Here is a 13,474-nt window from a genome sequence, read left to right on the forward strand (position 1 = left end):
TTACATTATTTTAAATGAAAAAAATTTGATTTTTTTTAATCCGATTTATCGAAAAAATAATCGGCCAACTAATCGATCTAATTAAAATAATCATTAGTTTCAGCCCTATATTAAAGAAACTGCCAGTTCAGCTGTTATTTTCAAATCATAGTTCAATCGTAGTCTTTACTTCAAAGAGAAGTACTGATTATGTAGTTAAAAATGTACTTCTAATGCGTATATGTGATGGGGCCATCACATAAATCAATAATAAAGGGGCTTGCTGGGGGCATTAATACAAATAGTGGTGGCTGGAAGCGATCATACAAGGGTGTGAGGGCACATGGGCGTAGGAACCGGGGGGGGGGACAGATCCCCCCCAGTAACTGATGCGGGGGGGGACCGATTATGAAGAAATCCCCCCCAGGGCCGTAGGAACCCCCCCAATAGAAATGCCGCAAATGCGGCCCGCAAGACCTCGAGGTGCGGCCCGCGTAAGACCTGCAGCCAGGGCAGCCGATCTTACGTGTTCCGCACCTCGAGCCCTGCTACAACAAGAGCCCTGCTGTACTGCACAAGGAAGCGGAACCCAGCAGAGTTCACGTGACATCGCATCACATCCTGCTTCCTCAGTGCAGTACCAGAGAACGCAGAGGGAGGCCGCGCCCCCTGCTGGAGTCTGTGAGCGGCATCAAGGAGCTGCGGTGCAGGTAAGGGGGTGGGAAGGGTGTTTGAATGAGTATGCGTGATTGAGGGAATGAATCTGTGAATGAATGAGTATATGAATGAATGAGTGTGTGTGTGATAGCATGGATGTGTATGTGCTGGAACCTAGGCATGATGGGACTGTGATTGCTGTTAGCAATCACACTCCTATCATGCCAAGTCAGCCAGTACATGCTGAAACCTAGCTAGCTGCCCCACTTGTGTATTGATGCTGCCAGCAGTATGGGGTCTGCACATCACTTACAGCCACCCAGTACCAGCATGTACTGGCTGACTTGACATGATAGGAGTGTGATTGCTAACATGCCTAGGTTCCAGCATTTACTGGTTGGATGTGTAAGTGCTGGAACCTAGGCATGATGGGACTGTGATTGCTGTTAGCAATCACACTCCTATCATGCCAAGTCAGCAGTACATGCTGAAACCTGCAGCACCAAGGTATTATACTTGTTTAAGTTGTGTTATTACACCAGATATCTGGCATTTTAAGCGCTGAGTATCACTCTTTTCTTTTCATGCTGAAACCTAGCTAGCTGCCCCCTTGTGTATTGATGCTGCCAGCAATATGGGGTCTGCACATCACTTACAGCCACCCTGTACCAGCATGTACTGGCTGCCTGGGTATGATAGGAGTGTGATTGCTAACAGCAATCACACTCCTATCATGCCAAGTCATATTGCTATTTTTTTTGTCCAATTGTGGTGTGTTACCTACTTTTATAAAAAATTTGAGTTTTTATTATTATTTTTAAAGGTGGGGGGTCATTTTCAGTTTTGGCTAAGTGAACCGTGAATGTTTTGGTCCAGAATTTTCATTTTGGTGCATCCCTAGAATAAATAGAACTATTTCATTTTTAATTATCCTGAGTCCTGAATTTGTAGTCACAAAACGTTCTAGGCCCAGAAATCAGTGAGAGGAAAAGTAAAGGTTTTGTGTCATTTACTTTATTTTAATCTGCATATTTTATTAAAGGCCATATTTTCTCACAGTGAAAAATGAGTGCGGCCCGCGCACGTATACAGTTCTGATGAAGTGGTCCACTGCAGAAAAAACTTGGACACCCCTGGGGTAGACAGTGAGAAGGGGGGGTAGGGAAAGGGTAGCTTGTGAGAAGGGGGGTAGTGAGAGGGTAGCTAGTGAGAAGGGGGTAGTGAGAAGGTAGCTGGTGAGAGGGGGGTAGGGAGAGTGTAGCTAGTGTGAAGGGGGCGGTATGGAGAGGGTAGCTAGTGAGAAGGGGGCGATAGGGAGAGGGTAGCTAGTGAGAAGGGGGCGATAGGGAGAGGGTAGCTAGTGAGAAGGGGGGCGATAGGGAGAGGGTAGCTAGTGTGAGAAGGGAGGGTAGGGCGGGGGTAGATAGTAAGAAAGTGTGAGAGGGGGGAGAGGGGGGAGAGGGGGTATATAGTGTGAGAAGGGGGAGAGGGGGTATATAGTGTGAGAAGGGGGAGAGGGGGTAGATAGTGAGAGATGGGGAGAAAGTGGGGATCTGATGAGGGAAAATGCAGTCCCCTCCAGATTTTTAGGGGGTTCCTACGCCCATGTGAAGGCACCACATTAATCAATACTAAAAGGGTGCTGACTGAGGCATCAATACACATGGGGCAAAAACACTACGACAACCCAGTGTGGAAAATCCATCCTGATGTAGATGTCTGTGTCGTAGATTGTGCCCTGCTGTTTGTGTGTTTTTGGTTATCAGTGTAGCAGAGCCTGCCCTGATGTGTGTATGGGTGTTGGTGTGGCAGAGCCTGTCCTGGTGTGTGTTTCTAGGTGTTTTTTTGGCAGAGCCTGTCCTGTGTGTGATTGGGTGTCGGTGTGGCAGAGCCTGTCCTGGTGGGTGTGTGTTCAGATGTTGGTGTGTCAGAGCCTGTCCTGGTGTGTGTGTCTGGGTGTCGGTGTGGCATAGCCTGTCCTAGTGTGTGTGTTCGGGTGTCAGTGTGGCAGAGCCTGTCCTGTGTATGTTTGGGTGTCAGTGTGGCAGAGTCTGTCCTGGTGTGTGTGTGTCGGTGTGGCAGAACCTGTCCTGGTGTGTGTGTGTGTGTCGGTGTGGCAGAGCCTGTCCTGGTCTGTGTGGTTGGGTGTCGGTGTGGCAGAGCCTGTCTTGGTCTGTGTGTTTGGGTGTCGGTGTGGCAGAGCCTTTCCTGGTGTGTGTGTGTTTGGGTGAAGGTGTGGCAGAGCCTGTCCTGTTGTGTGTGTTTGGGTGAAGGTGTGGCAGAGCCTGTCCTGGTGTGTGTGTTTGGGTGAAGGTGTGGCAGAGCCTGTCCTGGTGTGTGTGTTTGGTCATCTGTTTCCTGGCACTTAACTTACAATAGGAATTATTTCATTTTTACTTATGCAGAGATAAAACGCCCTCCTGAATTTGTAGTCACTTAACCCCTTCAGGACCGGGACACCACCACAATCGTGGTGATCGCGGGGGCGCTGCTGCTGTCTGCCCAGGAGACTGGGCAGACCAGCACAGCCACTCTAAGCCCGCCCCCAAGCCTGCGATCACTCCCACGGAGTGATTCTGTAGGCTGAAACCGCGATTGCAGCGTCAGGGAAGGGGGTGGTGTGTTGATTGGATCCCCACACAAGTATGGGGACCTGACACAACCCCCCCCCCGCTGCCTGATCACTCCAACTGCGACCGGGTCCGCCACAAAAACTTTATTTAACATGGAGGATGTTAAATAAAGTAAAAAAAAAAAAAAAAAAAAAAAAAAAAACCAACCCAAAAACCCCCGATGTTTTAATTTAAATCCTGTGCGGCCGCACACCCGTAAGGCCGGCCCTGGTGGGGGCTTCCTGGCTCCTTAGAGTGGCGGACCCGGTCGCAGCAGGCTTAAGGGGCAGGTGCGCCTTATGCCCTGCGTTAATGCGGCCGTAGAGGCCGCATAGGCCCAGTCAGTCCGGTCCTGACTGGGCCTATTTTAAGGTAGGGGCCTGGAGCTGCAGCTCCATCAGCCCCTAAGTCAATCTGGCCCTGCCGTGGCCTGGCCCACCGGGCAAATGCCCGGTGTGCCCGATGGCCAGTCCGGGCCTGCTCTTGGCCAATAGGAGTGATCGGATCATTATGGCAGCCCATGGATGACCCTGCCCTACAAAGAGAGAGAGGGGTCATCTAGGGTAATTATGAAAAAACACAAATTATTAATAAATTTAAAAAAAAACATAATTATTACCTGACATCGGTGACATTTTAAGTCGCTGATTATTGATCGGTCTCCCTGATTGATGTCAGCGGCCTAAACCTGTCACTTACAAGTAATCTGATAAAAAAAAATACTTAAAAAATTTAAATGCGCACGTTCCAGTTTTGCAGTCGTAGCTTCCTCAAAAAATGCATGAACCATGCATGTGAGGCCTTGTTGGAACCGGGGGATGTTGGTACCGGGGGGATGTTGGTGAACAAAATGTGGTGTTTTCTTCCACTGTTGCACTTATGATGGGCAAGAAATTCAGTGCAACATTGAAATTGATGTGTTAAAAAAGCAATAAAATAATTTCCCTGTGAAGTTTGGCAGACATCAGTGAAGAAATGGCTGGCTGAAAACTGTCAAAACTACCCTAGTTGAACACCTTGACTTGTCTACTGTTCATAAATATATACTTGTATGGGGTAATTTACAGTGGGGGGCCCAGTAAATTTCTGAAAATTCCAAATTTGAAACTAAAGTGCGCATGTTCGAGTTTTGCCCTCATAGTTTCCTCAAAAAACGCATGAACCATGCATGTGAGGCCTTGTTGGAACCGGGGGATGTTGGTGAACACAATTTGGTGTTTTTTTCTGCAGTTGCACATATTCTATACAAAATATAATATGAAATCTAAAGCAACATTGCAACATATGCAAAAAAACTTTTGGCAGCAATTGGCGATAAAATTCCTGTTTGAAAAGTGTCAAAATGACTCTAGTTGTACACTTTGACTTATCTACTGTTCATAAACATATAATTTGGGGGGATAATCAGTATCTGGGGCAACTATTGCAGTTATTAGACTACCATGCCAAATTTGAAAAAAATTACATTTTAAAAACGTGATGCATGCCTTGCAATATTTGCCCTATACTGGTCAAAATAGATGAAAATCCTGGCCATATTGGGTGGTTTCCAAATCAGGACAAGTTAATGAATATATTTTGGATAATTTTTTCCCATTGGTTCAATGCGTGTAAAATTTGTATTTATACAAATATGTAAAAAAATGCGTTATATATGATTTGTGTGGGTGCACTAATTGATAAGAGAGAAATTACAGTTGAAGAAAGACATAGCAAAAACACAAAAACGGCTCCGGTCCTTTAGCGACACCTTAGTATCAAAATCCCGGTCCTGAAGGGGTTAAGGGAACAAAACTTTCAAGGCCCTGAAATCATTTAGTGGAAAAGTTAAGGTATTGTGTTATTTACTCTATAATATTAATTTCAAGGATTAGTCGCACTAAATTGTGGCTTCAGGCTTCCCATGTTGAATGATCAAGTATTATGTTGTAACAAAAGTATCATTCCATAACACATTACTTTTGGCAATAAATATATACCGTATATATGTTTGTGTGTGTGTGTTTTCAGTGGTATGATTTAATGGTGGAAATTATTAATGCCCCCCCAGTTTTGACTGTGGTATCTTATGTTTCTAGAGTCGCCACTGTGAAACTGTGCCATCTATTACTCTCCAAGATAAGTTTTTTTAGAAATATTAATAAAACCTTTGGTATTATACAAATTCAAATTATTATTCATATCGTCATAGACATTTACATAAAGTATGTCATCATAATACTGGAGTACATATTGTCATTAAAACCCAACCAATGATAATATACTTCATGATCATGATCAACCCATAACAGTGTTTACATAAGACTGGGCAAGATATATTTCATATTAATATAATCTATTTTAGTTATTTGTGTAATACTTGTCAACAGCAAGGTAAATTGACATTAAAGGTGGGTTAGTCCAAACACAGCAACTGAGAGGTGCCTGTCCCTTTATATGGAAGGTAGTAGGGAAATAAAATTGTAAGGGGAGTTTTTGCCAAATTCCCAAAACAAAATTTCTCTATTTGTTGTGCAGTTGGAAATGTTACGAAATGTCTTGACATCAAGAGGTTACTGTAATAAATTTAAAAAAATGATCTTTCACAGACCACTGCTTATGAAGTTCCTATAGATAACCAGAATGATTTTCACATTATACACTATGGTGCACATTAGTGGTTTAATGTTTACACAGTCATAGGCAGGTTGAAAACTACAAAGTAATCCTATAAGAATTACAGTGCATTACCAGTAATTGCCACTGGGAGGTAAACCTTGCTGCCTATTAGGGCTTACCAAACAGCAGATGGGCTGAATAGGTAAAACTAGCTCCCTAGTCTTTTGATGGTTAGCCATTCATGGGCCCTCCCAGCTCCAATTCTTTTGATGGTTAGCCATTCATGGGCCCTCACAGCATTGTAGCTGTAGTTCAACAACACCTTGAAGTGCTGTTATTTCATGCCTACTAGCCAAAACGAGTTTTGACAATGAACCCTCCTCCCTTCCTGACTAGGAGTATAGATGTAGCAGTCTGATGATCGTCCACATAGACTCCACCAGAGATTTATAGTATTAATAACGGCACCATACAGTTTATTTTATCAGACGTGTTTATATGTAGGGACATTACATTACATACTACATGCGTTAGTAGATAGTTGGAGATCGTAAACTCGGTTTTATGTATATTGCAGATTATACGAGAACCTAAGGCTCCCCCGTGTCTACTATTAGAAATACTGGCTGGATTGGAGGGTTGTCAATAATAAACCCCTCCTTGCCGATTTCTATTCAGTAAAGTTACCAGCAATATCCGCTACTGTCTCATTCTGTACATACTATTTCATACGTACTCGCTACTTGCTCTTACCTTATCTCTGCGAATGGAAACGAAGCGACGGCCTCAATTCAACCAATTGTCTGTAACCACGGTAACAATCAAAACCTATTATACCGTTAAAAACGGCGTGAGTTGTGACGTCATTTCCAACAGCCTGCTGCGTTTCAAGCCTCGTTTTCGTTAGCAACGGTCGTGTTTAAGTTGCGTTTCCAGTAATATATCGTTGATTATTGAAACTAGATAGAAGGTTAGTTGTTTCTCTGATTGTAGTTTACAAGTCCTTCCCTCTCTATTTCAGAGACAAAAAACTCAAACGTCTTGGAAAAGCTTTTTGGAACTATACTATAATGAAAATGCTCTTGTTTATCTTTTCTTTTATTTTCCAACCTGGCCCCAAGTTATGCACATCTCACCCCCAGCTTGCCTCTCTGCCCCAGAAATGCCTTATACCCCCCTATATGCTACTCTGCCCCCATATATGCCTTATACCCTCCTATATGTAAGAGATGCCCCTGTGCCCCCATTATATCCCTTATACCTCCTATATGTCACTCTGTTCCCCGATATGCCTTTTATACCCCCGATATGCCTTATACCCCTCGATATGCCACTGTGCGCCCCTGATATGCCTTATAGCCCCCTATATGCCACTCTGTCCCCTGATATGCCACTGTGCCCCAATATGCCTTATACCCCTTTTATGCCACTCTGCCCCCTGATATGCCCTATAGCCTCCTATATGCCTTTTTACCCTTGATATGCCACCATGCCCCCTGATATGCCTTTTACCCCCTATATGCCACTGAGATGCCACTGTGCCCCCGATATGCGTTATAGTCCCTTTAGCCACTGTGCCCCCCTGATATGTCTTATGCCCCCCCGATATAAGAAAAATTGACACCGCTAAAATAGGTATAAAAATATATGCTTTAATTAATTTAGACAAAAAAAGAATTGATAATACACAATACAATATAAATATATATAAATATATGGATAATATAAACAATAAATCAAATATTACAGCACAGTAGCGTACCTAGCGGTAGCGGGGGCCGGGGGGGGGGTGGACGGTCAGCACCAGGTGCCGCTCATCAGGGGGGTGCCAACTTGCCGGCACCCCTCCAGAGACGGACCCCTCCTTGAACCGGCTTAAAATCACTCAAGGGAGCTGGAGGTCTGTTAAAGACCTCCGATACCGCTTCCTTGCGATCCGCGCGGTAACTGCTGCTGGTTTTGTTGTCAGATCCCGGCGCACGACACTGAAGCCGCGCCCACCGATGTCCGTGCCCTCTGAACCCGGAAGAAGACAGAAGAAGCGGAGCGAAGAGGAAGAAAAGTAGTTGACTGCTATAGGAAGAAAAGAGGAAAGGTAGGAAATCATTCAGTGAGAGTGACAGTGAGAGTGGATTGGTATGTGTGGAATCTGTGGATTGGTATGTGTGGATTGGTAAGTGTGGATTGGTAAATGTGGATTGGTATGTGTGGAATCTGTGGATTGGTATGTGTGGAATCTGTGGATTGGTATGTGTGGATTGGTATGTGTGGAATCTAGATTGGTATGTGTGGATTGGTATGTGTGGTATGTGTGGATTGGTATGTGTGGATTGGTATGTGTGGAATCTGTGGATTGGTAAGTGTGGATTGGTAAGTGTGGATTCGTAAATGTGTGAGAGTGATGGGTGTTATGCTGTACCATTTCCAATGTCTTTTTCATTATATAATTATGCTCTAAAGTACATCATAACTCCCATCACTCTATACTGTTCCATACAGTGGCAGAGCTGGGAGACAGAGGCCTTGCACCCCCACCGCAGGACTCCTGAAAGGTAAGTGAACTTCAAAGGGGGGAAAGGGTAGATAGGAGGGGGTAGATAGGGAGAAGGGAGTGAGACGGGGTGATAGTGGGGAGAAGGGAGTGAGAAGGGGTAGATAGAGCAGAAGGGGGTGAGAAGGGGTAGATAGGGAGAAAGGAGGGTAGCAAGAATATTGAAATAAAGAGTCAGAATGAGAGAGAAAATGAATGGATTAAAAGTGTGAATGAATTGTGTGAATGAGTGAGAGAATTAATGAATTTGTGAGAATGCATCAATGAATATGTGTAAATAATTTGTGTGAAAGAATAAATGATTATGTGAATGAAAGTGAATTAGTGAGTGACTGTAAAAGTGTTTGTGTTAATCATAGGTGTATAGTTGATTTGTCAAAAAGGCAAAGATGGTATAAGCAGGGTGTTTATGGGACAAAAATGGCACAGGCAGGGTGTTTATGGGACAAAAATGGCACAGGCAGGGTGTTTATGGGACAAAGATGGCACAGGTAGCGTGTTTATGGGGCAAAGATGGTGTACACTCGGCTGTTTGGGAACAATGCAGACTCATGCTGGGCTGTTTGGGGGCAAAGATGGCACGTCCTATGTGTGTGTGTGAAATTTGGGTGCTGGTCAGGTTCTATGTGGGCAATGTGGACGCCCGCTTTGGGGTGTGCAATCTGTGATATATGCCTGTAATTTAGGGGGTTTTATCTATACCTTTTATTGCTGAGTTTTTATGTGATTTCTAGTTGATCTATAACTGCAATGCTGTTTCCGTACATTATTATTGTATATCTGCAAATACGGGATTTGTATGTCTGATTCTATGCCTCCAGTGCTGAGTTCACATGTGAACAATATTAATAACAATATTAATATATATATATATATATATATATATATATATATATATATATGATAGCTACTCATGATAGGAGTGTGACTGCTGTTAGCAATCACGATAGCTGTTAACAATTATATATATATATATATATATATTGCTATTTTATTTTTTTGTCCAATTTTGATGTGGTACTTACTTTTAATAAAAGTGTGAGATTTTTTTTATGGTGTGGGGGGGTTATTTTCGGTTTTGGCCAAGTAAATGCTGAATTTTTGGTTTCAGTCCAGAATTTTCATTTTGGTGCATCCCTACTAAGCCAGACACTGAAGTGGTAGGCCTATACCACATCAATGTTTGGCTTAGTATACAGTGATAGGGGTTATGCTGCACTATTGTCAATGTCTGGCTCAGTGTATAGTGATAGGGATTACACTGTACCACTGTCATTGTCTGCCTCAGTATATAGTGATAGGTGTTATGCTCTACCCCGTGAATGTCTGCCTCAGTATATAGTGATAGGTGTAATGCTGTACCCGTCAATGTGTGCCTCAGTATATAATGATAGGTGTTATGCTGTACCACCTTCAATGTCTGTGCCAGTATATAAAGATAGCAGCTATGCAGTTTTAAAGTGTGTGTGTGGGGGGGGTGCCACATACAGGATCCGCCCCAGGTGCCAAATACTCTAGTTACGCCCCTGTTACAGCAATCAAAAAATAAAAAAACACAAATTAAGGAATGCACATAATTAATATATCCTGAAAAAAGTCTACCTGCCCCACCAGGGGTTAATATATCAACAGAAGAAACACAGGGCAAATAAGCTTACCCAGTGGTGCTTATTTGCCCCGTTTTTCTTCTGTTGATATATTAACCCCTGGTGGGGCAGGTGGAAGTGAAGGGAAGTAGCGGAGGTTGCGCACATCACGCACTAAAATCCAAATACCCTGCAGAGTCCTGAGGATATCAGTGCATGAACCAATGAAAAAAATACTTTTAACCCCTTAAGGACAATGGGCAGTCCCTAAACCCATTGAAAACAATGCATTTTGAGCCCGTATATGTACGGGCTTTGTCATTAAGGGGTTAAACAGTGGTTTCGAGCTGTGATGTTCCAGAAGAATTGTAAAGTAGAGGGTCCAGTGGTGTTCAAAGTGGTAGCTGAGTAATCGCTTTAAGAAGTTTGGGCATTTAAAACCTCATTGAATGTAACGGTACTCTTATATATGTATAGCAATCAATAATCAGTGACCTAAAATGTTGCTGCCAAGTTATCAGGTAATAATTATGTATTAAATGTTTTATTAATAATTTGTGTTTTTAATTATTATTATTACTAACTTAGAGGACCCCTCTCTCTTTCTAGGGCAGGGTCATCCAGTGGCTGCCATAATCATCAGATCCCTCCTATTGGCCAAGTTTGAACCGCAGCTGACCTGGAAGCAGCCTTGACTTCCTGGTAAGTGTTGTTATTTTTCTCTCTTTTGACTCTTTGAATGCTGATTCTCCATAGGAGCACAGCATTGACTGATATTTAGTCCCCATAAGCTTGTGGTGACAGATATTAAACCCTGCAGTGCTGCACTTAAGTGATACATAATCACAGCATTGAACGGGTCACTCTTAATGGAGCGATCGGGCAGCAGGGGAGTTGGGCCAGGTCTCCACACTCTTGTGGAGAGTGAAGAAATTTTTAGCCTGGTCCCAGACTGGAACATGATTGCCGGTAAAGCCAGCAGACCAGAAGCTGCAGTGCCCTGTGAAAAATGTATATTAACCCTTAAAATGCTGGAACTGTGACATTGATGGGGTTAACACTGCACTAGAGCTCTCATGGAGCGATCGGCAGGGGAATGTTGTGGCTGTTCCCCACACTTCCGTTGAGACCCAAGCAGCAGCTTCCCTGAAGCTGTCAAAGGCTTGGGGGAGGGGCTTGGGGTAGATGTGCTGGTCTGCCTATGATCACCAGGATTGTGGCAACGTTACCTGGTACGTCAGCGGACGCGAAAAAGAACGCAGCAGTAAGTTAAGCCTTTTGATTGGTTTGTGGTCGGTAAAAATAGTCCAAGGTGCCAAACAAGTATCTTATACGCGCAGGGCTGGTGCAAAGATTTTTGCCACCCTAGACAAAACATAATTTTGCTGCCCCTTGGCTCTACCCCCACAAGCCCCTCCCCTTTTGCCAGTGCAGCCGTCTGCCTCCCATCAAGTGACTGCGAGCTGCGGCCGCACTTCTGATGAATGACGGCGGCTGCCCACAGCCCCTTGCCTATAGCTGGCGCCGGCCCTGTATACGCGCTGCCATATTAGAATCCCCATTTTTAAGCGGTGTAGGGTCGGGTACAGATTTTCTCCTGAGCTGACTGACAGCCATCTTCTCCATGCAGAAGTGTTGCCCTTCCTCCTCTTCCTGACTAATCGGAGGGAGTCATCCAGTCATAATGATCTGATCAATCCTATGCATCAGGAGTAATTCTTATCATTGATGAGTACTTGCATTTGCTTTGGCAGGTATGGGAACCATGGATGGTAAAACCTTAACCGAGAGCTTGATTTCAGTGCAAATTTTGGGAGATTAATTAGGTGAGCAGTAAAGGAATTGTAGAAAATATTTTTTTTCCGCTGGATTCTTATGAGATAGGACATACTTGGTTGTAATTTAATAACTTTTTTGTGTTTATTTGTATATTATGTGTTATTCTTTTCAGACTGAATTGTGTGTTGTGGCCACCTCCACAGATCATCAACAGTGATGAATGTCAGTGTCCTTACTTTGGCATGGGATGCCTACTGGCCTTACCTCAAGCATAAGGTGTCGTATTTTTCAATTGTGTTTTGGGGTGTTTTTGTAATAAGATTTTTTTTTCGTAAAATAACTAATTAAAATCCTGTTAAATATTTAAATGGGTGTAGGTGCCAAGATATACACACTCAACAAGACAATTTCCATACATCTGGAGTCGTCTCAAGCCTAAGTTCTGGGAGAGGGCAAGAGTGGACTGAGTCAGCCTGGGGTCAAGGATCTCATATTTATAGTATCGGTTTCCTTAATCTTGGTCCATTCTCTTTTTATGTATAAGAGTTTGCTTCTTTATGTGAGGTAATGATTTTAAATCCTGGTGAGTGCCTTTAACTGAATGCCAGAGGTGTCAGAATCTACTTCATTTAACCATGGATAACTTGATAAACTGCAAGTCATTACTGGCTTTCATTACGTATTTTGTTTTACAGATCAAAGATGTATAATTAAAAGTGAGCACAATCAGTGATTATATTGTCAGTTGCATACCTGGGAACTCTCTGGGTTTGACCCGGAGATCTCCCTGGGTGAAGCACCGCTCCTATAGTTCTCCGGGTCAATACCTGTGGAGGAATACAGGATGAACTTTGTCCCACTTTTGGTTCTCCCTAATATGCAGGACCACGGTGTTCGAGATAAAACCGGTTTCGGCTGAAACCAGGTGATAGGTTATTTTGGAAGCTACATCAAGTATCTGTTGCCCACCCTCTCCTCCCTTGCATTTGATAAATATGGGCATACTGCTATTTTATGTAAAATGATTGGTTTAGAATAGGGCGCTATTTCCGGTCTTTGTGATAAGCATATATATACAAATCCATAATGTGCCTTAATAAACAGAGATCTTATTATACATACACTCCTGTCAGCGCGTCTGATTTATCTCGAGCCGCTCGATAAACATATCTATATAATTTGGAACCCCAAGGTATAGAAGTTATCGGAAATTCTCCGACGCATCCAAATCCTCCGGGTCACGGGAGGGGGGTCTTGACACGCCCCGCTCCCCGCCAATTTCTCCTTTAAATGGAGGTTTTTCCTGTTATGTCAGCGGGAACTCCTCCCCCAACATCAGCGATATCAGTCCTGGCCGCATCCCGCAAGGGAAGGCTTCGGGTAGCCGGAGCCAAGATGTCCCCAGGTATGGTCAGTTATGTTACATTTTTCTCAAGAGTTCTCAGGAGGGTCTGGATAGACCCTCTGAACTCATTGATCTGACAGCGCCGCCATCGGGGTAGGGGCTGTGTTACTGACATGCCCCGATATCGAGGCATGTCAGCAACACCGATTATGCTTGGGAAGCGATTGCAGATCGCTTCCTAAGCACTGTTTTAGCTTGCCGCCGCCATCTTTGATGATCGGTTTGGCGGTGGCCATTTGTTTTTCGGCGGACGGCTTTCCTCCCATGATCCACAGCCAGCCTCACCTGTGAGGCTTCCGTGGATCCT

The 13,474-nt window shown here is 43.9% G+C and overlaps 1 protein-coding gene and 1 long non-coding RNA gene across 2 annotated transcripts in view; one reads left to right on the plus strand and one right to left on the minus strand.

The window, feature by feature from the left end:
* Positions 1 to 6,681, minus strand: part of C1H19orf44 (chromosome 1 C19orf44 homolog) — a 30,100-nt gene extending 23,419 nt beyond the window's left edge. Inside the window, exon 1 of the mRNA XM_053463938.1 lies at positions 6,600 to 6,681. The gene's annotated coding sequence lies outside the window, so the exon portion shown is untranslated. The remainder of the gene's footprint in view (positions 1 to 6,599) is intronic.
* Positions 6,682 to 10,582: 3,901 nt separating this feature from the next.
* Positions 10,583 to 12,020, plus strand: LOC128491678 (uncharacterized). Its single transcript, XR_008354035.1, has 3 exons — positions 10,583 to 10,685; positions 11,738 to 11,809; positions 11,935 to 12,020. It is a non-coding gene; the product is annotated as an uncharacterized LOC128491678 (long non-coding RNA).
* Positions 12,021 to 13,474: the final 1,454 nt, after the last annotated feature.

The sequence above is a fragment of the Spea bombifrons genome, chromosome 1, assembly GCF_027358695.1.
Source record: "Spea bombifrons isolate aSpeBom1 chromosome 1, aSpeBom1.2.pri, whole genome shotgun sequence".
Classification (NCBI taxonomy): domain Eukaryota; kingdom Metazoa; phylum Chordata; class Amphibia; order Anura; family Pelobatidae; genus Spea; species Spea bombifrons.